The sequence below is a fragment of the Pogona vitticeps genome, chromosome 2 (assembly GCF_051106095.1).
Source record: "Pogona vitticeps strain Pit_001003342236 chromosome 2, PviZW2.1, whole genome shotgun sequence".
In the NCBI taxonomy this organism is placed as follows: domain Eukaryota; kingdom Metazoa; phylum Chordata; class Lepidosauria; order Squamata; family Agamidae; genus Pogona; species Pogona vitticeps.
Genome location: NC_135784.1, coordinates 131,881,052 through 131,903,785, shown reverse-complemented (window position 1 = coordinate 131,903,785; position 22,734 = coordinate 131,881,052). Strand labels below are relative to the sequence as shown.

The following is a 22,734-nucleotide window of genomic DNA, read 5'->3' as shown; positions in this document are numbered from 1 at the left end:
TGTTCTAGGCTACCTTGGGTCCTTTTATGGAGAAAGGTGTGGTATAATTAAATGAACAAACAAAGCAAGCAAGCCAATATCCTATTGACAGTATTGAAGTGACAGGGGACAGATTGTATTTGTCTTCAGTGTGGAAGGGATTGCCACTCTGGAATTGGCCTTCTCAGCTACACTAGATGCTATTCCAAGTCCTCTATTCAGAGCATGTTACCATCGTCTCTCAAGACAGAAGGATGCCTACAAGAAGAAGTATTGAAGTAAGGTCAAACTGCCCACCCAGCTTGCTCTTGCAAGTGTGATGGGGATGCCATTTTATCCTGTGTATCAGATAGCAAAATGTACTGGACTAGCTTGACAGTATCTCTGATGAAGAAAAACAATAGCAATTAGAAAGAACTAGTTGTAAGGAATTAAAAGGATGCTTACTATAAAGCAGCGGCACCTGAAGGAGGAATGCCAAGAAACAGAATGGTCTTGAGAAGTTACAAACTTTTGTATGTTTTTCACATATTTTATTCTTACTTTTTTATGCTGAAATTGTATTTTTATTTCAGAATAGGATGTCATGTCACTGCACTCTCACCCTTTCTTACATTGATACAGTGTATGAACTGCTTTCTGATAATAGACATTGAGTAAGTGTATATGTGAGCGGAAGAAACGCAGAGAGCAGCTATCTGAATAGATGCAGTCCTAAAGGAAACAGAATATGCTCTAGGCTTTTAGAGAGCTAGTAAACCAAGCTATGACGTATTCTGTCTGAAATTTCTCTGGGCAAGATTATTAGAGTTCTTGGTCATTTTCATATTTTAGGGATTTTCCTGGTTGTTTGTTTGTTTGTTTGTAAAACAGTGTATTTTACACAAAGCATATAGTTCGGATGCAAAAAAAGAGATCTTTGACACAGCATTCTTTTTCTGAAAGAAAAAAATCACAATGGCAATTGCTAATGCTGATGGAAAAATGTTGGGGGACTTTTCACTTTTGTGTTGGAGCAAAACAACAACAACAACAATCCACCTAAACACACACCTAACAAGCACCGTCAGTTTTAAAACAAGTCTTAAATACCTTTTCTTCTGTTTAGCACAAGTATATTTCTTAGGGATGTGTGCTAGACCTAAAATTTGGATTTGGAATTCAGATCCAGAACTTGGAATTTTCAAAATCTGGAATTTCTGAATTTCTAGGACTCTGTTACAGTCAAACCAAGCCATTAGGCCAACCCTTTAAGAGATTAAAGATAGGAACAATAGTGACTTCCTGAGAAACAAAAACTAACTTTCAGTATGGACAGAAAAAAAGAGAAACAAAAAGATTTGCCTATCAAGGCAAAAGAAAAAGAAGAAAAGAAAAGAAAGAAGAAAGGAAGATTAAGGTACTCTGACTCCACTTTTGCAATGCAAAATTAAACAGGAAAAGGTCCCATAGCAAATAATAATCAAAGTCCAACAATCCATCTCATGACTGCTTCCTCCCTTTCCCTGTTGAGGTAGCTCAGTAGTTTAGGTATCTTGATGTGGATCCAGAGATGGGAGTTCAGTTCCCCACTGTGCCTCCTGCAGTAACAGCCAGCCTGTGTAGCTATGGGCATGCTCTACAGTCCCAAAATGCCCCCAGAAGAAGGGAATGGTAAACCACTTCTGTGTATTCTCTACCTCAAAAATCTGAAAGGGGTCACCATAAGTCAGAATTGAATTGAGGGCACACGAGGCATTCATACATACAACACAAACTAGACAGAAAAAGATTCCACTGTTCCCTCCCAATTAGTGATGTGCACTAGCACCAAAATTTGGATTCAGAATTCAGAGCTAGAATTTGGAATTACAGCCCTTCAGATTTGGAATTTCCAGATATCTGGAACTCCATTACAATCAATACTAATTCAAGAAAGTCATTATTTCCCCTCTTTTTTTAAAAAAAGCAGGCAAAATCTTGTTAAAGGATTTCCCTGAGTCATCTGACATCTTCCCGGTGATTGTACCAGACCGAAAGAGTGCACACCAACAGCCAGCAGTGCCTAGGTATTAGGAAATAACCGAATGAACTTACTCCTTCTTCTTCCACAATGAGGCAAACCTGTACTGGAGCAGATCATTTAACCCGTTGTCCAAGGCCACCACTTCACGCCTGAAAAAATGTTTTTTCTGACTCTACGGAATTTCCGTCCAACTAGCTTGTCCCTCATTATAGCTTCCATCATTCCAATTAAGCCATGGAACATTGAGATCATCTGGCTATGGAACCAGAGGCTTCTCTTCCACCTCCTGGGCAGAGACACACAAACTCTGGACTGTTCCCTGCTGCTCTTTCAGTGCTGAACAAGGGAGCTGGGTGACAGATGTTGTTTGGGGAACTCATAATAGCAATTGTAGGCTGCCTTTTACTCCTCCCTTTCCCACCCATCCCAGTAGATACTACTGCAGTGGGTGCAGGCAACATTCCTGCAGCCTTTCTGAAGTGCTTACTATTTCTACCACACACACATTTCATACTGTCTGTGGACTCTACCCAAAGAAGACTAGTATCTAATTCTGCTACAGCAGAACACAAACCCTTCTAATGAAAATCACACACAGACACAAAATCTATTAACCTAACCTATCTGTCTCTTTATAGCAAAATCTTATTCCACTGCCTGATATACCCTAGAGGGATCTAAAATGAATATAATATGTTGATGCAATTTCCACAGGATGTAGTGATGGCATCTGGCCTAGACAACTTTCAGAGGGGATTGGACAGATTCCTGGAGGAAAAGTCCATCGAAGGTTACGAGCCATGATGTATCATCTCCAGGCCTAAAAGGAAGGGACCGCCAAATGCCAGATGCAGGGGAGGGGTAGCAGGAGAGAGGTCTCCAGTTGTCTCGTGTGCTCCCAGAGGCCTCTGGTGGGGCCACTGTGAGATACAGGAAGCTGGACTAGGTGGGCCCTTGGCCTGATCCAGCAGGGCTCTTCTTATGGTCTTATGTATAACATATCAATCATCATATTTACTAACCCTAATCTTATTCCTAACTATATTAAGTAAGCAATATACAATGAGATGTAGAGAATGTCAATGTAAATTGAGGGTTCAGAAAAGGAGAGAAAACTACTGCAATGCAGACTTGGCCCACAGCATATCCTAACAGCAAGTGCTCAGGGGATTTAGTGCTCAGGCAGCTATGGCCACCTTTCAGTTGGAAAGAACCAATATAAAAAAACAACACTGTGGTCTGTGCCTCCTTCTAGATTTCATTGGTGCAGACAGACATCATGTGCAGGTTTTGCTCTCATCCCAGCCCCCATCCTTTGGCAACCCCATTCAGGGGACGCAGAGTTCTGTACCCCCCACTACCCTTCATGCCAGAATGTTTTTAAATTTCATTTCCCAAGAAACCATTCCAGGATGGCTAAAAAATAGGTTTCACTTTCACCTAGCTTTTGTTTTCTAATTTATAAGAGTAAATGGGACTCCAGATACTGGGAATTAGTATTACAGATATTATGAACTATCAAATTCTGGTTCAAAATGTTTCTGGAACTATCGGAATATGGCATTGTTTAGTGAATTCCAAATATTTCAAAATCCAAATGTACATCCCTAATATTTGTTACATCTTTAAATGGAAAGGCATTTTGCACATATTGCAGGAACTTGGGTGAGGGGGGAGAACTTTTTTCTCAGGTTTAACTGGAAGCAAGGAATGTTCAAATTCCTCAGTGATGTGTCTCATCCTGTTCAGGCAGCATAAATCCATGAGAAGGAGAAAACCAGGGACTGTTCTTTTTACTACTGCTCCATAGTCATACCTAATTTTCTAAAACAAAACTAAAAACTAAAAACCTTGCAACATCTGATAATCAAAACCGCAAGGATATTGTCTCCACCATCACAGTACTCAAAGAGAAGGAGAAACATGTCCACACACACTTGATTGATTAGTGAATAAGAAATAGCTTTTAGGTTTGCATACAATAAGGGAATGGTTAGAGATAAGAAGCAGGAGGAAAGAAAATATTACTGCAGTATTAGCTGGCCACTCTAATTACTAATAATAGCACCTATCAGCATGTCCAACCGCAGTCAATTCATTTTAAGAGCTCTGTAATAACGTTTAGAAGAAGGAAATAATTTTTTACAGTTGATTTACTTGTATTATCATATAGATGTATTACAGATTAAGTTCCCCCAAGTTAAGCATTTAACTTGAAAAAGATTTGCTCAAATCAAAGGAGGAATGCCCTGCTGGAAACAGGCGATCATCTGCAGTTTGCAGAGTATGTTACTGAGGATGAGATATGATCTCTGCCATCTTGCCATTGAGTCAGCTTCCCTCACTGTGTTATGTGCTATCAAGGCAGTCAGTTCTAATATATGGCAGTCCTAGTAGGGGTTTTGAGCTAAATGAGATATTTAAGGAATGGTTTTTATCAGTGCCACCACAATCAGTAAGCTCCCGTGGCTGAGTGGAGATTTGAACCCAGATCTCCTGAATCCTAGTCCAACACTCTATCCACTATGCTTAATATGTACACGCAACCTAACAAGGCCTGACTCTGGTTAGCTTCAGAAGCCAGCCAACATGACTGTGTTCAGGGAAGTGGAGTACCTTTATAAGCAACTCTTCATCTCCAAAGATTCCAGGACAGTGTACAGACTAGCTGTGCTGCATCTGCCTACATGTGACTGACTACCTGGGGAGCAGACAGCTTTGAGCTTTGCTCTCAAAGAAGTTCCCTGATTGGTTGAGATGAAGCGGGTGGTTTGTTAGGCTCTTCCTAGATATTGTAAAGCTCTCATTGTCCCCTCTCTTCTACATGAACGTTTGTCTTTTCCCATCTTACTTGCATTAAGAAAGCATTTTCCTAGCAAATAAGTCTCACTGCATTCATACGAAGTTCCGACTAGGTTATAAGCACTAGGCTATAAGAACTAGTAACAGGGCCGTTTCACCATACATATACATTTCACCATTCATACATTTCATACATTTCATACATATACATTTCACCATTCTCTCCCGAGAGGGCTCCAGTATGGCCTTATCAAGGCCAGATCTGTCTTCACCATGAACAGATTTATAGGAAGCGTGTGAAAGCTATCAGTGACTTTGTCAGGATTTCAAGCAAGATTGAGGTACTTCTAATTTAAGTCCTGAGGTTTTCTTGAGCCTAGATCAGAGATTTCTAGGAAAGACTTTGAGTGAGCCACCCCTCAACAACCTCTTCTCCTAACACCTCCCAGCAACCTGTCCACTTTTCTGTCTGTCTTTGATTGTTAAAATAGGCTTATAGGGAAAAACATGGAACAACCAGGGCTTGCCATTTTCACTTTCACCTCTTAGAAACACTCAGCCAGGATGTCCAGTGACTAGCTAGGGAGGTTCTGTAGTCAAATAGATTAACTTTTTCCAAGCTCCAGAAAAATTCATCCTTCTGACATAATTTTCTTCATGTGTGTCACTGTTTTTACTATATGTCTTCAATTTATTGGTGAACAAGTTGCTCAGCCTTTTTTTAAAAAAGTGTGTCAAAGTTCTTCCAGATAAGGCATTTATATGGCCTTGCTCCACCTCCTTTCTTTCATTTGGTACCAAACAGACACAGGGTTTATTGGAGTCTGTGTCCAAACTATTGTCTACTGAAGTGAAAGTGGTATAGGGCTAATCTCAAGCCAGTAAGCTTTTCTTGGGGAGGTTTTCACCATCACGAAGTATTGCTTTACTTCCATGAGTCTCACACTAACTAGTGTGGTCTTTCTGTATTTAAATGTGATTGAGAATTTTTTAAAAAAATTGATTGGAAGGTCCTATGGTAGACAACAACGATACATGGTGTCATGGTGCTGAACTTCAGCCCCAGAATGAAGTCATGCAAAAATTAAAGTAAGGTTTGAGAGAATCAAAAAAGTCAGAAAAATCATGGGGGAAAATGATGTCCGAGCAGTTCATCATAATGTTTCATTTTCAAACGTATCACTGTCTCCCTCCCACAACTTTAGCTTTGGGCCCAGGGCACAAAAGCCACTTGGACAGTTGCATAGCATGACTGTATAAAGCTGTGAAAAGAAAGAGGAAGATAGAGGGAGGCTGCTTTTGCTAATATTGGGAAGAGAGCATAGACCTTGGACCTTGCACTGCATAGACTTTGGACTGACTTAATGGAAGAAATGTTGGTTTCCCCAGGCTTACCCAGTGACATGGAAAAGAAGGCCTCTTTTGCTGTTTGCCTGGTGCAGCTAGAGTCCTCGTAAGGTCCTGAGAGCAGAAACGTGATGCTTTTGTACCAGTTGCTGGGATGGAATGACCAGCCAGGTTGTTGCAATTTGTGTGGAAGCACTTTGGTCTTTGGGGACTCTGCCTCTCACAGACATCGAATGGAGGATCAGCCTTGTCCTGTCAGGTCAACCAGGGCTTGGCAAAGTTGGCTGGTTGTTTTTCTTTTAGTATGCTGGTGGATTCTGGAACTTGCAGTCCAAGAAGCCAACCAGTACCACTTCCCAATCTTCCAAAGCTCTCCCTTACATTTCATCGGGGCATATTGTTGATGTGAGATCCTATGATGGCTGTGGTAGTCTCAAGAATGGAAAATTAGTGGCTTCCTCAAAGGACTGCATCAAAGGAAACCTGGTTCAGACAAGACCCTTTAGCCTTGGTCTCTTTAAAGGCATCTCTGAATCTGGCCATGGTGTTGTGGCCTCTACCGTGCAACTATTTTCAGTGGCCAGAGTCCAGTAGGAACGAGACGACATACCCGCCTGTGACTGGGATTCCTTCCCTGTCTCCTCCTTCCGCCAGCACTGCTCATCTTCTAGATTATATAAGCCAAGGAAAGGGACTTGATGAGAATTTCGTATGCCAGCCTTCCCGCCATTATAATTTCATTCTGTCTTTGTAATCGTCTGATATTACATTGTTCCCTGCTGGAAGATTAATTAGCTAGTCTTACTCTCCAACATACCATCCCTCTGAAACCCTCAAGGAAGCTGGCGTGATGCCAAGCCTGGAGTATTTGCTATGCTGGTTGGCAGCTGCTGCTCTTCTCCCTTAACAACAGTTGCTGTGCCAACTGACCCCCCCCCCCGTCCCCTCCGCCAAAGAGAGAGCGCTAAGTTTTAACACCATAGGCTGGGCGGAGGGGAAAAGGAAAATAATAATCTTTTTTTAAAAAAAACCCACACACAACATGCAAAGTCTGATTGGCATAATTACTCACACTCATTAAGTATGGCTGTACTGCATATGCAAATCGAGCGAGTCAAGTGCACGAGGCGAGGAGCGTCAAGCCGCAGGAGCACCAATAATGCCTTTTAGATTCCTCCGTCCTGTCTAGCGTGGTTGGGAAGAATGCGAACGAGATGGCATCTTGCAGGGACGGTGTGCCAGACTGACAGGAGAACAGCCTTTGCATTCAAGCTCGAGCCCCATGATGTTCCAACAGAGCGCTGAAAGAAAGAAAGAAAGAAAGAAAGAAAGAAAGAAAGAAAGAAAGAAAGAAAGAAAGAAAGAAAGAAAGAAAGAAAGAAAGAAAGAGAAGGACATGGGAGTAGGGGAAGTTGAAGGTGGGAAGGCATGGGGGAGGGGGAAACATGACCAGCCATTTTGGATTTAAAGGAAACAGTGGGGCAAAGAGAAAGGAAGACACCAACCTGTCTAGAGACCATATTCTCATCAGATTCCCCCCTCTCCCAACAGGTCACCCTCCTTGGCAATCAAGACATGGTCTCTTGCAACAACCATTAGTACTAAGACAAAGGCATTTTCGCATACACACTTCGACCGCTTATTGTGTACTCCCTTGGCAAGAAGCCCGATCCAGCACTGAATCTCTCAGCATGCCAGGCAATATATTTTCCCACTTTTTATTGGCTCATTCTTTGTTTTTGGGTTGTCGTTTGTTAATTAGCCACTCTCTGCCTCCATTGTTTCCTCATTTGTACTTTTAATACTGACAGCTGATTGTGTGTGTGTGGTTGTTGTTATTGTTGTTGTTGTTTCCCAGATGCCAGAAAATTGCATTTCATTCCCCCTCCCCTTGCAACGATGTTGTTTTTCAAGAACGGTTGTGATTGTGCTGTCCGATCAATAGCCGTACTTCCATTTCTGTTATCATCAATTGACATTTGTGTTTGTCCTTATGATCCAATTTTTTAAAAATAAAGTCTCTCCCCTCTGCCTCTGCTAGTGTCATGCAGTGCTGAGAAATGAATGGCTGCTGTGTTTGGGGGGGGGGGAGGAAGAAAGAGGGGGACTGAATGGGTGGGATCAGAGCATACATGAATCCATACACAGTAAATTGATGCTAATTAAACTGCCAGCCCTTAGCTATCTCAAAAAATGGTTGTGTTTGCTGAGGGTCTTCAAGTAGTTACATTTGTCTTCAAGCACTCCATGTTGGTCAGATTGTGTGTGGGGTGTGTGTGTGTGTTGTGTTCAGTACTAGTGGGAGGGGAGAGAGTGCCTGGCCCGACACTCTGCATCTCCAGATAGAATTCTTGTTATGGGCAAAGTAGCCTGGGATGTATCTGTTTGTTTGTTTCATTTCATTGTTTACAATAGAGAAGTTGGTGCTTCTGAAAGTAGGTTATTTTTCAAAAGGTTCTCTTTTTTTGGAGGGGGGGAAGAGGAGCGGATGCCTGAAATATCAATATTAAGAACTCACAGCAATATTTTCTATTGGCTGTAGCCTGGGGACAGTTTTAGCCTGGTCATGCAAAAGGCTACCTGCAGGCACTACATCACACTGTTTTCTCAACCAAACGCTAATAAGGCATGTGCTTGTGGTTTTCCACTTGGTTGTCAATGAAGGCTTTGTAACAACATTTTGTCTTCCTGTCACAGATGCAAACGCAGAGACGGCATGGTTTCCATGGCACAGACTGGGCACTAGGGTGCAGTAAAATGTTCTCTAACCATCCGATCTGAGGACTGCAAGAAGTGAGCATGTATTATCATGGGGGCTCATTAAGCTCCACCACGCTTAAAGCTGAAATGCGAACAGAATACTGAAGCTAAAAAAACAACACTGTTGGGCATCTCCCACCGATTCGACCCCCCCTCACATCTTTGTGTACTACATGAGCATGAATTAAACTCTGATGAATGCAGTATTAATTAATTACACAAAGATGTGCAGGGTAGGGGAAAGGGGAGTTCTGTGCTATGCAAATAAGCCAAGGATGAATGGCTGTAAATTTGCTTTATGCTGTGTTGTTTCCCCCCCCTCTTTGTTCTCAAGGTTGAGGGACAAAACTGTGAGCTAATAAGTCAACATGCCTAACCTTCAGGCACCCAAATAGGGATCTAGAAGATTCACAGCCATCTGTCTCAAGGTCGCAAAAGGAGAGGTGGGCGTGGGATCACCCCGAGATCTCGCAGTTCGTGCTGGCCGCCGCCATTTTCGTGCTCACAAAAGCAGAGGAAAAATCAGTTTGGCACCTTATGAAATGGCTGTTTATTCAAAAAAAAAAAAAGTTGCACACTCAAAGGTAGTTCCAGAGGATTAAGGGAGGAATCTTGTCGTATTAAAGACAGAGACAGCTTCTTTAATATTTTGACTGTTTTTCCCAGAAACGAGTGGAAGCAAAGAATACACATCTAAGTGCTGTGTACTGTACCAGTGCCAAGTGCTTCTTATGGAACATAAGGATGGAAGGAGCATGTATTCCCATATACTACTTGTATCTACATGTCTCCACTGTAAATAACTTTAGACCTATAATAATTATATTAATTATAATAATTGCATTATGTTAGTTATTGTTCTACATTGTTTTAATGTGTTTTAATTTTTGTAAGCCGCCCCGAGTAGACGTTGTCTAGGGGGGCGGGGTAAAAATTGAATGAATGAATAAATAAATAAATAAATAAATAAATAAATAAATAAATAAATAAATAAATAAATAAATAAATAAATAAATAAATAAATAAATAAACTGCTGGCAAACACTGGATGTACATGTGGATACTGATGATTCCCATTTTGCTGGGGTGATGGATCCACTCTGGGCATTAGTCCGAACGCTACAAATGCTATCCAAGATGCGGAATCTATTTTGGGGGATAGTGTTGAGCATCTTGGATAGCACCTGTACAGTTTAGGCGCAAACTCAGTGTTGATTAATTGTCCTGGAAAAAAATTGAGTCATCAGCTTCCACCATCAGTCAGCCTTACAAAATGAAATGGCTTCCCATTTTTCATGGGAGGATAATATTGCTGTGCAACCATTCTCAACCCGGTGCGCCCTAATTTCATCTGCCCTTTATTTTCACTCTGTACTTCTCAGATTTTCATGCTTTCACATAGGCTTCATTCACCAAGTGCAAGACAGCCTATATATTCCAACAAGCCCCATGGAAACGGCTTCCATATGGCAGCTGTCAGAGCCCAGAAGCAAACTGGTTTTATAATAAGGTGCCCCAGGCAGTCTTATGACCCCGGACTTGAAGACTCAGAAGTCACAGACTTTTTCTGTTACTGTATTTTTAATTCTTTTCCAACTCAGGCACGTGCCAGGTAAAGTAAAAATGGGATGGCACCTTTGTTAAGAGAAGGTGAAGCACTTATAATGCTTTCCTAGCTTCATCTGGTCCACTTCCAACATCTCAGCATCACTTCACAATCAATCGTTATCTAGCTGGAAAAGAGAACGGGACTGCCATTGCCACCTAGATTCCACATACTGTGGCCTTAGGTGGGACTGATGAGTCTTCACCTGCCCTTTTCCAAAGTACTGAGAGAGAATCTGACCGATGTTAAGCCCTTTGCCCTTCCCATTTAACCAGCCAGAGCAAGCAAACATCTACAGTACTATTATCCCACGACTATGTTTCGCCACTTATGTCGGGTCCTTCCGCCAGGAAATACATCTCCAGAAAAGAGGGCACTGGCCAATCAACCTGCTCTATGTTCCAAATAAGGGCACATAGATTGAAGTCAACCCTGCCCTGAACCAGTCCTTGTCTATATCTGTCCCTATATTTTGTGTTTCCACATCTCCATGGAATAATCAAACATTCCTGCAAGTGGAGAAACATGAACAGTTAGGATGGGGGGGGGAAATATGGGGTTACACAGTCCCATCTGAATTATTTCCAGAGATGGGCATGAACTGAACCACAAACCTGAACAAAACCACCAACTGGGCTGTTTCCTGGTTTGGTTTAGGGATCCTGTTTTTCCAAAATGGGATGGAGCGCTAAACTTTTTCCCCCTCAGCGCTTCGTTTTGATTGGCAAAAGGAGAGGCCCACCCAACATCAACCCCCTCCTACCGCCCCTCTCTGCTCCCTACCTTAGCTTCAAGCTGCCACTGCCTCCTCTACTGCCACCACCACAATCCTAACAGGCAAGGAGGCCCAGGCCTGCTGCCTGTGCACCTGCGCCTGCCCTTCAGCTGAGCAGCGGGGGGCCTGAGCGGAACCAGCAAGCCCTGGTCCTGAAGCCGCACAGCAGGCCCGCTCGGCTGACAGGTGGGCCATGCCCTGAAGCAGCAGGAGCTGGTCCTTGAAGCTGGGCTTGCTGCCTGTCAGATGGCTGCAGTGGCAGTGAAGGCTTGAAGATAAGGGAGGGAGGCATTGGGGGCCAAGGGAATGAAGGTGTGGCCAGGTGACTTAACAAGAATGCAGATGTATTTATCTGCATGCACACATACTCAATCCTAATTAGTGTAAGTTTTAGAAAAGAAAATGGACTCCCCCACCAGAAAAGTCCAGAACACAAAGCCCAAACAAAGTGCCAGGAGCCCCTCATTTTGTACAGGAGTTTATTAAAAAAGAAGAAGAAAAGTACCGACAACAGCTTCAACGTCCTGCTAATTTCACTCAGAGACCCTCCACTAAGCCTTAGCAATCGATGTGTGTAAAAGAGGTTTGGGGTTTCATTAGAGAGTGATGTTATCATTAGGGATGTGCCATTCACCATCTTCATCACCACCACCACCATCTGGACACCAAATCCAAGAATTTCTCATTCTGGGAGTTCTACCTGCCAGACCCACACCTATATTGTGCTCACCTGAAGAAATGCTGGGTTGAATAGGCTGAAATGTTCATGGCCTAGAGTAGGCTAAGCTCTGGCCTGGGTGCCTTTTAGAAAAGGAAGTTGTCCTGGGGCTTGGTGCCACCAACAACACAAATGGCACATGCCTAGTTGTCAGCTCAGTATCTTCCTTATAAGGTACTGATCCTTTACATTTCCTCTTCCCTGCTTTTAATCACACAACATATTTTTATTTCTCTATTTATGTAAAAACCCACAAATTCTGGATTTGATGTGAGCAACAAGGGGTCTTCCACGGCCCATAAGCATGCCTGGTCTCCGTGCGCTGTCTTATGGTCACCACAGAGATAGTCCAATAACCATAACATAGGTAGCGTTTGACCAAATATGGTGTGCCTTTTACTTAAAATTATGTATGTGGACCAGCTGGATAGCTCAGTGATTTAGGCATCTGGCTGCAGTGCCAGGTGTTTGTAATATGATTCCTCACTGTGACTCCTCTGAGAACAGCCAGCCTGCGTGGCCTTGGGCAAGCTGCACAGTCCCAGGGCACCCCTAGAAGAAGGGAAGGGTAAAACCACTTCTGAGGATTCTCTACCTGGAAAACTCTGAAAAGGTTCACTAGAAGTCAGAACTGAGTTGATGGCACATCATAATCATCATCATCATCATTGTAGGTGTTTTATATAGGTATTAGTATATAGTATTAGCATATACATATATAATTTATATTTATAAGTACAGTACAAATTGCAAAATTGCCTTAATTTAAACAGAAAAGTGTCACCATAGTTGGGACAGTTGCATTCAGGTGATCAGCATGTGTGTGGTTGATTCTCCTCTTCTGTTCTGAAACCTTTAATGGCATTTACAAGTTACAACAACACAAGCAAAACAGAAAAAGTAAAATTACACAGATTTCACAAATTAAGAGCGAGAATCAGGGGACAATTCCAAGATTGCAGATAAGAAACCTGCAACAGCAACGGTCAGGGCATTACATTCATCGCTCATGAAAATAGAAAGAATTGACACAGAAGAATTGGAAAAATAAGAGATCCAAGGTTCAAGAAAAAAAATTCGGAGGTGGGAATGAGCAGGGCATTGAAACAATATATGAACCAGGGTGTCAGGCATCTTTAAGCAAAAAAAGCAGAGTCTTTTTTCACGAGGGATATTGAGAAATCGACCGGCATGGGTGGCCGAAGGAAAGATGTTAAAACTGGCTAACATAAAAGCTCTTCTTCTGAGGAGTTTCTACAAAGTTCCTTCTGTTCTTCCTTCTTGCAATCATTATGTGGCCATCAGAGTCTCTCAGCCAAGCCAGTCCCTAAGACTGGGTTTCTCCTCACAAGCCGGGTTGCCTGTCATTTAAAAAGGAAGAAAGACCAACACAGAAGTGCCAAACATAAATGCAGGTTCACTTTTCAATGACTAGTTAAGTTGACTGCTCACTCAAAGGGATTATGGTTCTGAAATCCTTGAACCTGTGGGAAATGCCAGTGGAAAGGATAAATACAAGTTACAGAACAGCAGGTAATAAAACATTGCATTTAACTCTCCTAATACCAGCCCTCATTAATTAAACCTTAAACCCCCTTTTCGCCCGCACACACACACATAGACACATAGAGACTGTAAGGTAGGTAACAATTAACTGCATTGTACCAAGAGACGCTGCGTGGGAGGCTCAGAGAGCTTAAGGTGCCTTCCTGAAGGTTACACACAGCAAGTCCACAAAGGAGAGACCACCAAGGACTGGAGGCAAACCTCTCCATTGCCAGACTGCTTGATTAATTGTGGCATTTCTTCCCCTTCAAGCCATTAGGAAAAAGGCCAGTGCCGAGTGGGTTAAAGGCATCTTATCAAATTAGGCATTAAACTAAGTGGAGAGAAAGCTCTGGTAAGAGTTTGTAGAAAAACCATTCAAATTACAAGTGTGGGTTACAGTAATTGCTAAATTACAGTGTGGCTGCTTCATTGCACACAACCCTGACCTAACCCCCCCCCCAACTTTAATAATATGCAGGGGCTGACTCTAGCAGACAAAACCCAGGGAGTCCTAAGTTATTAGCCTGACACTCTTATTATTATGATTATTATGATTATGACTATTACATTAGCACCTAGAGGACCTAGCCAAGGACCATTGTGGTGGGAACAGCACAGTTACAAATAATAAAAATGTTAAATCTGACAATTTAAGTAGTCTTGAGAGACAAAGAGGAGTGGAGAACAGCAAGGAGAAGGTCGGTTGGTGCAGAGAACTGGTGTTGTGTCGGGGTATGTGTGTCAGGGAATGGGGAGTGGAGGGATATGCACAGAGCAGTAAATAGCTGATATCTCTTTTATGGCCACTGACTGAGAAAAGTAGCAGATGCATTTCTATGGGTTGCTTCACATCCGCATGGCCATCAATTGACAGTGATGTAACCTCTTGTGGTAATAGGCATCCGAGAGTGGACTACACAGAGTGCACTTCCATATTCATTTTATATAATGCTTCTTTGATATTCACAGTCGGCTGCTCATCGCCCAACTGTACATGAATTAGATGGGGCAAAGACACACACATGTGAACCAATTAGATTTATTTTGTAGAAAGGACTTCTTAAGGATCAGTCTGCGAAGCACATGCCATAAAAGTGTTCCCTATGCTTAAACTGTAGCAAGTATCAATGTTGAGATTCTGTACCTTCCTTACCACTGGGCAACCTTGGCAGCTGCTAAAATAAAAGGACGCGACTGCCCAATGAGGGCTGCGGCTTTAGGGTGGCACTTTGGAAGGACATCCAAAAGAGAGAGGGAGAGAATTGTGTGTGTGTGTGTGATTGCTTACTCTTTCTTTCATTGCTATATCCTTAGATAGCAGTGATGAGTGTGAATTACATTTTCATCTGGAATTTCCATAATAGCAAGATGAAAACCAGTCTACTTTCCTAACCCTGTGGTGTGCTCCAGCTGGGACCACTCCACCCTATATCACATGTGCCAGTGGTGAGCCATGGTGCAAGCAGGATACTGTCACCACCATCATCTTAGAAACATGTTCTATTACAAGCTGCTGAGGTCACCTGGGCAATTTTGGACTTAATTCAATGGTTCACCTCAACTAGAAGAGATCCACTGAGCCGAGATTTATAGAGGTTTTGGTGTAACAAGTTCCATTCTTTCAGTAGGTCTTTCTAGTTGGAACTAACCATTGGATTTTGCCTTGAACCTTTTGAATGCTCCTCTGTGTAATGTTATCAACAAAATTCTCTTCACTTAAAACTCCCAACATACTGGGGAGAAGAGTTTTGGCCCAGTCCTCTCCCTAATGGGCCCAAGTCTTTAGTTCTCAGCTGCTACTTTCATCTTCCTGTTGCCTCCCCCAAGGACTCTCACCTTTTTTTATCTAGCAAATGCAAAATTAACTCATTATAATTGGTGGAGCAGCTTTAAAGAAGAGCCGAGTCCTCAAAAGACAAACACAATTACATAGGCAAAAGACTACAGCTGGTATATAAGCTGGCAACTTTAAGGGATCCCTCTGAATAAAAGGGGGAAAGATGGGCCAAGGTGTGCTGCAGAACACATACTTCCCATCACTGCATAAAAATTCACCAGCTCCATGGTGGTATAATATTTAGGCCAAAATCCTATTGCAAAATACTGCACATGTTAAGGGAAAGCATGAAAACAGTTTTCACTTTTTGCCAGACATCTGTCATGGATCAAAGCAAAAGCAAAAAGCAAAGTGTGCTGCTTATATACCACCCCATAGCACTTCAAGCACTCTCTGGGCGGTTTTAAAAGTTAATTATGCACACTACACATTGCCCCCCCCCAGCAAACTGGGTACTCATTTTACCAACCTTGGAAGGATAGAAGGCTGAGTCAACCTTGAGCCAGCTACCTGGGATTGAACCCCAGGTCGTGAGCACAGTTTTGGCTGCAGTACAGAGGTTTAACCATTGTGCCATGAGGCTTACATGACTGAGGATGTGCAACCCAGTTGTGTCTGAGCAAACAATTGACAGCTAGCAAGATTACACTCCCTGTTTCTGCAATTTCTTATTTTTTACTGTGTGGTGTCAATAGGATTCAGGTCTTGGAATAATGTCTTTCATATGTCTAAACTTTTTTTCATGATTCTTGACTTTCTATTATCAGGGCTCTCGTGGGTACTAAATTGCCAAGACTGCTTCTGTGTTGTACATCTGTTGGTGTGTTGAAGGAATTGTACACAATCCACAGGTGAAGTTGCATTGCCAAAAATGTAATTTCATTTGCAAGTAGGGATGGGCACAAAACAAGCCACGAACCAAAAAACCCATAAACCTGGCTGGTTTGTGGTTCATTTCATAGGTGGTTTGGGGAACTGCACTTTCATGAAGTGAAACATAGAACTTTTCCATTGTTGGTGTTTCGTTTTGCTTTGTTTCTACACACCCCAGCTGAGGTTGACTGGGGCCTACTTCCTGCCCCAGTACTTCCTGGGAGGTTTAGGGTGTTTTCGCTGCTCATTGGGCTTCATACAGGAAACCCTCAATGAACTACAGTTTGCACAATACTCTAAGTCTCCCAAGAAGTACTGGGGTAGTAGGTAGTCCCCAGTCAGCTGACTGTTTTACTCAGCTGGGCAGTGTGGCAGCAGTGGAGCAGATAAGGTAGGGGTCTGGAGCCCATGAACAGGGGGGCAAAGTGGGAAACGCTTCATTTAGCAATGATCCCTAACTGAACGAACCATAAACTGGTTCATTTTTAAAAAAAAAATTGTGTCGTTTGTGGACATTGATTAATCATCACAAATTGCCATTGTGCTGGTTCGTGCCCATCTCTCATTGCAAGACATGTAACCATGTTAATATTGGTGATATTTGCAAAATGTCACAGTTGTCTCAGTGGATCAAGTTATTCTGACTTTATCATTTAAACAGTCGAATCAAGCCACTATAGGTTTAATCCACACCACATAATATCTATAGATCTTCAGAGAAATTTGGAATTCCCAAACCATTATGGTAGTTTGGTCTGCTTTGCCCCCTTTGATTTTTTTTTTAAAGCTGGATGTTCTCCCAGCCTAAATATGAGGGAAATGGCGAGTTCTTCAAACATGCAGGGAAATGAAAATTTCTCTCCATTTGTGGCAGCCAAATGCAACCGAGTCAACTATTCTGAGCATGGAGAGAGCTGCTTTGTACCTCCTTCCATATAACAGGCTAAAAAAGCAGCGCCTCATAGAAAACAGAGGTGACAACCTTAAACTGGAACCACAAATATGGCTGAATACTCAGGGATATAGAGATAAAGACAAACATGTAAGAGCTAAGCACCCTGACTGTTCTGGTCCCTCCACTGCATCACTGTTTTAGATTTTTCAAATTTCTTCTATCTCAAATATAAAGAAATTGGAAGTTTCAGAAAATTTGTATAAAAAAAGAAATTCAAATGAAATGCTCAACTTTTCCCTGTCTACTAATACAAGTAGCAGATTTTGCTCCAGTCTTTCCAACAAATGCCCAGAGAAGCTAAAACATTTGGTGAAGTATTTCCTGTTAACTCCTTTCAAGTTAAAATGTGTGTCTATGAACACAGCACGAATATGAATTCTTTGGGAGGAATCTCTCGAACGGTGTAACTGACCTGCACAGAAAGCGCACACAGTTTTAACTCAGTTTCTTCCCCCACTTTTTCCCTCCAACCCCTTTTCTCTAGCAGTTCACTCTTAAGCATGAAACAATGTGTCAGATGTAAGCATAGTCTGCCAACCACCAGATGGGGGCCACTCAAAAAAACAAAACAAAACAAAACAAAAAAGTCCAACCCAGTTTGTCTCAGATCAATCTGAAGACCTGTAGTAATATTTTTTTTTAAAAAATTCTGTTTCTCCTTTGGAGCCAGCTCCAGTCATTTGCTGCCTGAGGCAAAGACTGAGAGGTTATCCCACCCATTCTGGGTACAAGAGCTGACTAGAACAACCATTCTTTCTTTCTTCGGTCTTGGTGATAGGAGGAGGGCCCATAGGGCAGGGGGGCCTTAGCACACAGCTTTGCCCTCCATCTCATTGCTGTTACCCTCCAGCTTGAGTTCCCAGAAGGAATTGCCCACTCTGCCTGATCATGGTTTTGGATGTCACCCTTATATGCTTATTTTTGATCAAGCTGGATTCCCTACTGTCCTGTTCACAGCCACCCAAAGGTACTACAGTTGTGGTGGAGGGATAAGCCCACTGCAGAACAAATTTATCAAGACAATGGTTGTTGTGGGTTTTTCGGGCTCTTTGGCCGTGTTCTGAAGGTTGTTCTTCCTAAGACAATGTTCCAGACTACCAGTGGGTCAATAGGCCGGTTGCATTGAAACCCCCCCAATAAAATAAAATAAAACAAAATGGAAAACCAGCTCGCCAGGGAGCCCCTGTGCATGTCCCCACCTCTCAGTTGGGAAGCAGGGACATATGCAGAGGACCCCGGGCTGGCTGACAGGCCAGCTGCCTAAAAAGATGTTTATTAGTTTATTTATTTTCAGGTAGCTGGCCTTATTATCTGGCGGGGGGGAGTGCTCTGTGCATGCCCCTGACTCTCAGCCCGGCTTGGGGAAGGGAGGGGAGAAAATATATATATTTTTAGCAGGCAGCTGGCTCCCGGCTGGTTGCCTGTGCTCATGCGCCTGCCTCTCCGCTGTGAGGCTGGCACAAGTGCAGCTGTAGAGATAGCAGTCCTGGCTCCCAGAAGGGAAGCCTGGCTGCTGTCTCTCTAGATGGTGGCGGCGGTGGCAAGACAAGGCAGGAAGGCAATGGGGGGCATTGGGAAGGGGGTGAGAGCAGGTTGTGTGTGTGTGTGTGTGTGTGGGACAACTCAGGAAGTTCATTAAATCGGAAAAAGTTTGTTGGTTCAGGAAAGTTCAGGTCCTCTGGCTTGGAATGAAGCGAATCAATGAACCAGTGACTTTTGCTAAATTTCCTGGATTGCTTTTTTATTTGCGCCCTTCTCTAGCTTCCGGGTAGGTGGGGCTCGTCAGCCCTGGAAGGCAGCCCATCTAGGAGAAGGAAAACTCCAAATTTAAACCTCCACTGCCTTGTGGCTATATCCACTTATGGAAAGGGCTTCAGGAGATAACCTCGAGGCAAAATCCGGAGCCGGAGTCCCGGAGGCACTTTCTTTCATTCTGCCAACTCCTGCGACGTTGCTGGAACCAGTTGTATTGGCTCTTGCCTTTCCACTGGACCATTTCAGCGACGTGGAGAGGGGGGATTTGCTGCTTGGGTAACAGCCTATCCTCCATATTATTTTACCCAGGCTTCGTGCTCTGGAGAGGACACTCCAGCTTCGCATACAGCGTCGAAACAACACGGGAAGTAGCAGTTACCGGTTATAAGTCTCTGCTCAATTGGCGTAGAGCAGGATGCCAGGGGCTACTTCTGACGGTGGGAGAGGTCATTGCACCTTAAGCTGGGCAGCCCCCAGCCAGTAAGGTGCTACCTCGCCACGGTCTGTTAACCTCACGGGGTGCGTGGGGTTTAGGGTGAAACCCGACAAGCAGATCGACAACCGTGCACCATGCAACAACCATAAGAAAACTTCTGCCCTAAAGCTGGGCACCTGGAATGTATAGACAATGACCCCTGGCTTTCCTGACTACGGCTTTCCTAACGACCTGCAAGAAATAGACGATGTGCGCAAGACAGCTGTCATTGACATGGAACTGAGTAGACTGCAGATGGACATTGTTGCCCTGCAAGAGACCAGACTGCCAGACTCGGGATCTGTCAAAGAAAAAACTTCTCATTCTTCTGGCAGGGAAAACCATCGAATGAGACCAGGGAGTATGGTGTTGGCTTTGCAGTCAGAAACACCCTTCTGAGATGCACTGTTCCACCCACTGTGGGGAGTGAAAGAATCCTGTCTCTGCAGCTCCACTCATCAGCAGGACCAGTAACCCTCATTAGTGCATATGCACCAACACTGTCATCCACTACAGAAGTGAAAGACAAATTCTATGACGATCTGGCAGCTACTATCAAAAAAGTCCCTGAAAGAGAGTCACTGTTCATTCTTGGAGACTTTAATGCTAGAGTTGGTGCTGATCACAATTCTTGGCCCACTTGTCTAGGCCGTTTTGGCATTGGAAAGATGAACGAAAATGGCTAACGCTTACTGGAGTTTTGCTGTTATTATGGTCTCTGTGTCAGCAACACATTCTTTAATACGAAGCTGCAACACAGAGTTTCCTGGAGACATCCAAGATCCAAGCATTGTCATCAGCTTGATTTGATCCTCACTAGATGTTCTAGCCTTCCTAGTGTTACGATCACACGCAGCTACCAGAGTGCTGATTGCGATACTGACCACTCCCTGGTGTGTAGTAGAGTAAAACTGCGAACAAAGAAATTGTATCACATGAAAAAGGAAGGAAGACCACGTATTGACATCAACAAGACTTGCGATCAAAGAAAAGTGAAGGAATTTGCCCAAGCACTCGAGGAAACCCTTCCAGGTCCGGCTAATGTAAATGCACCTGAACGATGGGAACACTTCAAGAACACTGTCTACAACACCGCCTTGTCCACCTTTGGCAAGAAGACCAGAAAGATGGCTGACTGGTTCGAAGCCCATTCGGAGGAGTTAATGCCAGCCATTGAGGATAAGAGAAGAGCTCTAACAGCATACAAAACCTGTCCTAGCGAGTACAACCTGCAAGCTCTTCGAGCCTTGGATTCCCTCACCTCCGGCAAGGCACCTGGAAGGGACAACATCCCTGTTGAAGTGCTGAAATGCGGTAAGGAGATCATCATCACCGAACTGTATGAAATCTTTTGTCTCTGCTGGAGGACATGAAGGATGCAAACATTGTCACATTGTACAAGAAAAAAGGTGACAGGGGTGACTGCAATAACTACCGTGGTATCTCTCTTCTTAGCGTTGTAGGGAAGCTGCTTGCCCGTGTTGTGCTGAAGAGGCTCCAGGTGCTTGCAGACAGAGTCTATCCAGAATCACAGTGTGGATTTCGAGCTAATAGATCCACCACTGGCATGGTATTCTCCCTCCGACAGTTGCAGGAGAAATGCAGGGAACAACAACAGCCACTCTTTGTGGCTTTCATAGATCTCACAAAGGCCTTTGACTTGATTAGCAGGGATGGCCTTTTCAAAATACTTCCCAAGATTGGATGTCCACCTCGTCTCCTTAACATCAGGTCCTTCCACAATGGAATGAAAGGCACTGTAGTTTTTGACGGCTCAACATCAGATCCCTTTGACATCCGAAGCGGAGTGAAACAGGGCTGTGTCCTCGCACCAACACTTTTTGGGATCTTTTTTGCTGTCATGCTGAAGCATGCCTTTGGAACTGCAACAGAAGGTGTCTATCTCCGGACTAGATCAGATGGAAAGCTCTTTAATCTCTCTAGATTGAGAGCGAAGACCAAAGTCCAACTGAAATGCATGCGGGATTTCCTCTTTGCAGACGATGCAGCCATTGTTGCCCACTCTGCTGAAGACCTCCAACAACTCATGAATCGTTTCAGCAAGGCCTGCCAAGACTTTGGACTAACAATCAGCCTGAAGAAAACACAAGTCATGGGCCAGGGTGTGGACTCATCTCCCTCTATTACCATCTCCACACAAGAATTGGAGGTTGTTCATGACTTTGTGTACCTTGGCTCAACCATCTCTGACACCCTCTCTCTCTAGATGTCGAGCTGGATAAACGCATTGGGAAAGCAGCTATCATGTTCTCTAGACTCACAAAGAGAGTATGGCTCAATAAGAAACTGACAACACATACCAAGATCCAGGTCTATAGAGCCTGTGTCCTGAGCACACTCCTGTACTGCAGTGAGTCCTGGACACTTTGTGCCCGGCAGGAGAGGAAGCTGAACACCTTCCATGTGCGTTGCCTCCAACAGATTTTTGGTATCACCTGGCAGGACAGAGTTCCAAATAGAGTAGTCCTAGAACGAGCTGGAATTTTCAGCATGCATACATTACTGAAACAGCAACGTCTACGCTGGCTTGGGCACGTTGTGAGAATGGCTGATGGTCGGATTCCAAAGGATCTCCTATATGGAGAATTAGTGCAGGGAAATCGCCCCAGAGGGAGACCACAGCTGTGATACAAGGATATCTGCAAGCGGGATCTGAAGGCCTTAGGAATAGACCTCAACAGATGGGAAACTCTGACATCTGATCGTTCAGCCTGGAGGCAGGCGGTACATCACGGCCTCTCCCAATCTGAAGAGACCCTTGTCCAGCAGGCCGAGGCAAAGAGGAAGTCACAAAGGAAGTAAAACCAGGGAGCTGGACAGGGGACAGATTGGATTTGTCTTCAGTGTGAAAGAGATTGTAACTCTCAAATTGGCCTCCTCAGCCACACTAGACGCTGTTCCAAGTCCTCCATACAGAGCATGCTACCATAGTCTTTCGAGACTGAAGGATGGCTACTACTCTCTAGCTTCTACTTTCTATTCCTACCTTACAACAGCATGGGAAGAAGGAGAAAAGGGACCCTCGCTAGCGAATGGGCCAGGAGGTGACCATTATGTAAACAAAGCTGCAAAGGAGAAGTTGGGGTTAGACAGTCCATATTGTGAGATTTTTGTTTTCTGTAATACCATGTTTCCCAATATTTCTGCCTTCAATAATTGGGTACATTTTCTAGGTACAGATGCCATGTTTAGAGTCCATCAATCTTTATAAAAGAAGTGATACATCTTAAGATCTTTTTATTTTGTATTTTCATATACCACTTTTCTTCCAAGAAGTT

General features: G+C 43.6%; 1 protein-coding gene and 1 long non-coding RNA gene across 21 annotated transcripts in view; one reads left to right on the top strand and one right to left on the bottom strand.

Annotated features, from left to right (window-relative positions):
• TNRC6C (trinucleotide repeat containing adaptor 6C) overlaps window positions 1-7,460 on the bottom strand; it is a 599,421-nt gene extending 591,961 nt beyond the window's left edge. For all 20 annotated transcript variants that reach the window (XM_078385974.1, XM_078385967.1, XM_078385970.1 and 17 more), the window contains exon 1: window positions 7,206-7,460. The gene's annotated coding sequence lies outside the window, so the exon portion shown is untranslated. The remainder of the gene's footprint in view (window positions 1-7,205) is intronic.
• Window positions 7,461-7,684: 224 nt separating this feature from the next.
• Window positions 7,685-9,723, top strand: LOC144586907 (uncharacterized). Its single transcript, XR_013542005.1, has 2 exons — window positions 7,685-7,831; window positions 8,831-9,723. It is a non-coding gene; the product is annotated as an uncharacterized LOC144586907 (long non-coding RNA).
• Window positions 9,724-22,734: the final 13,011 nt, after the last annotated feature.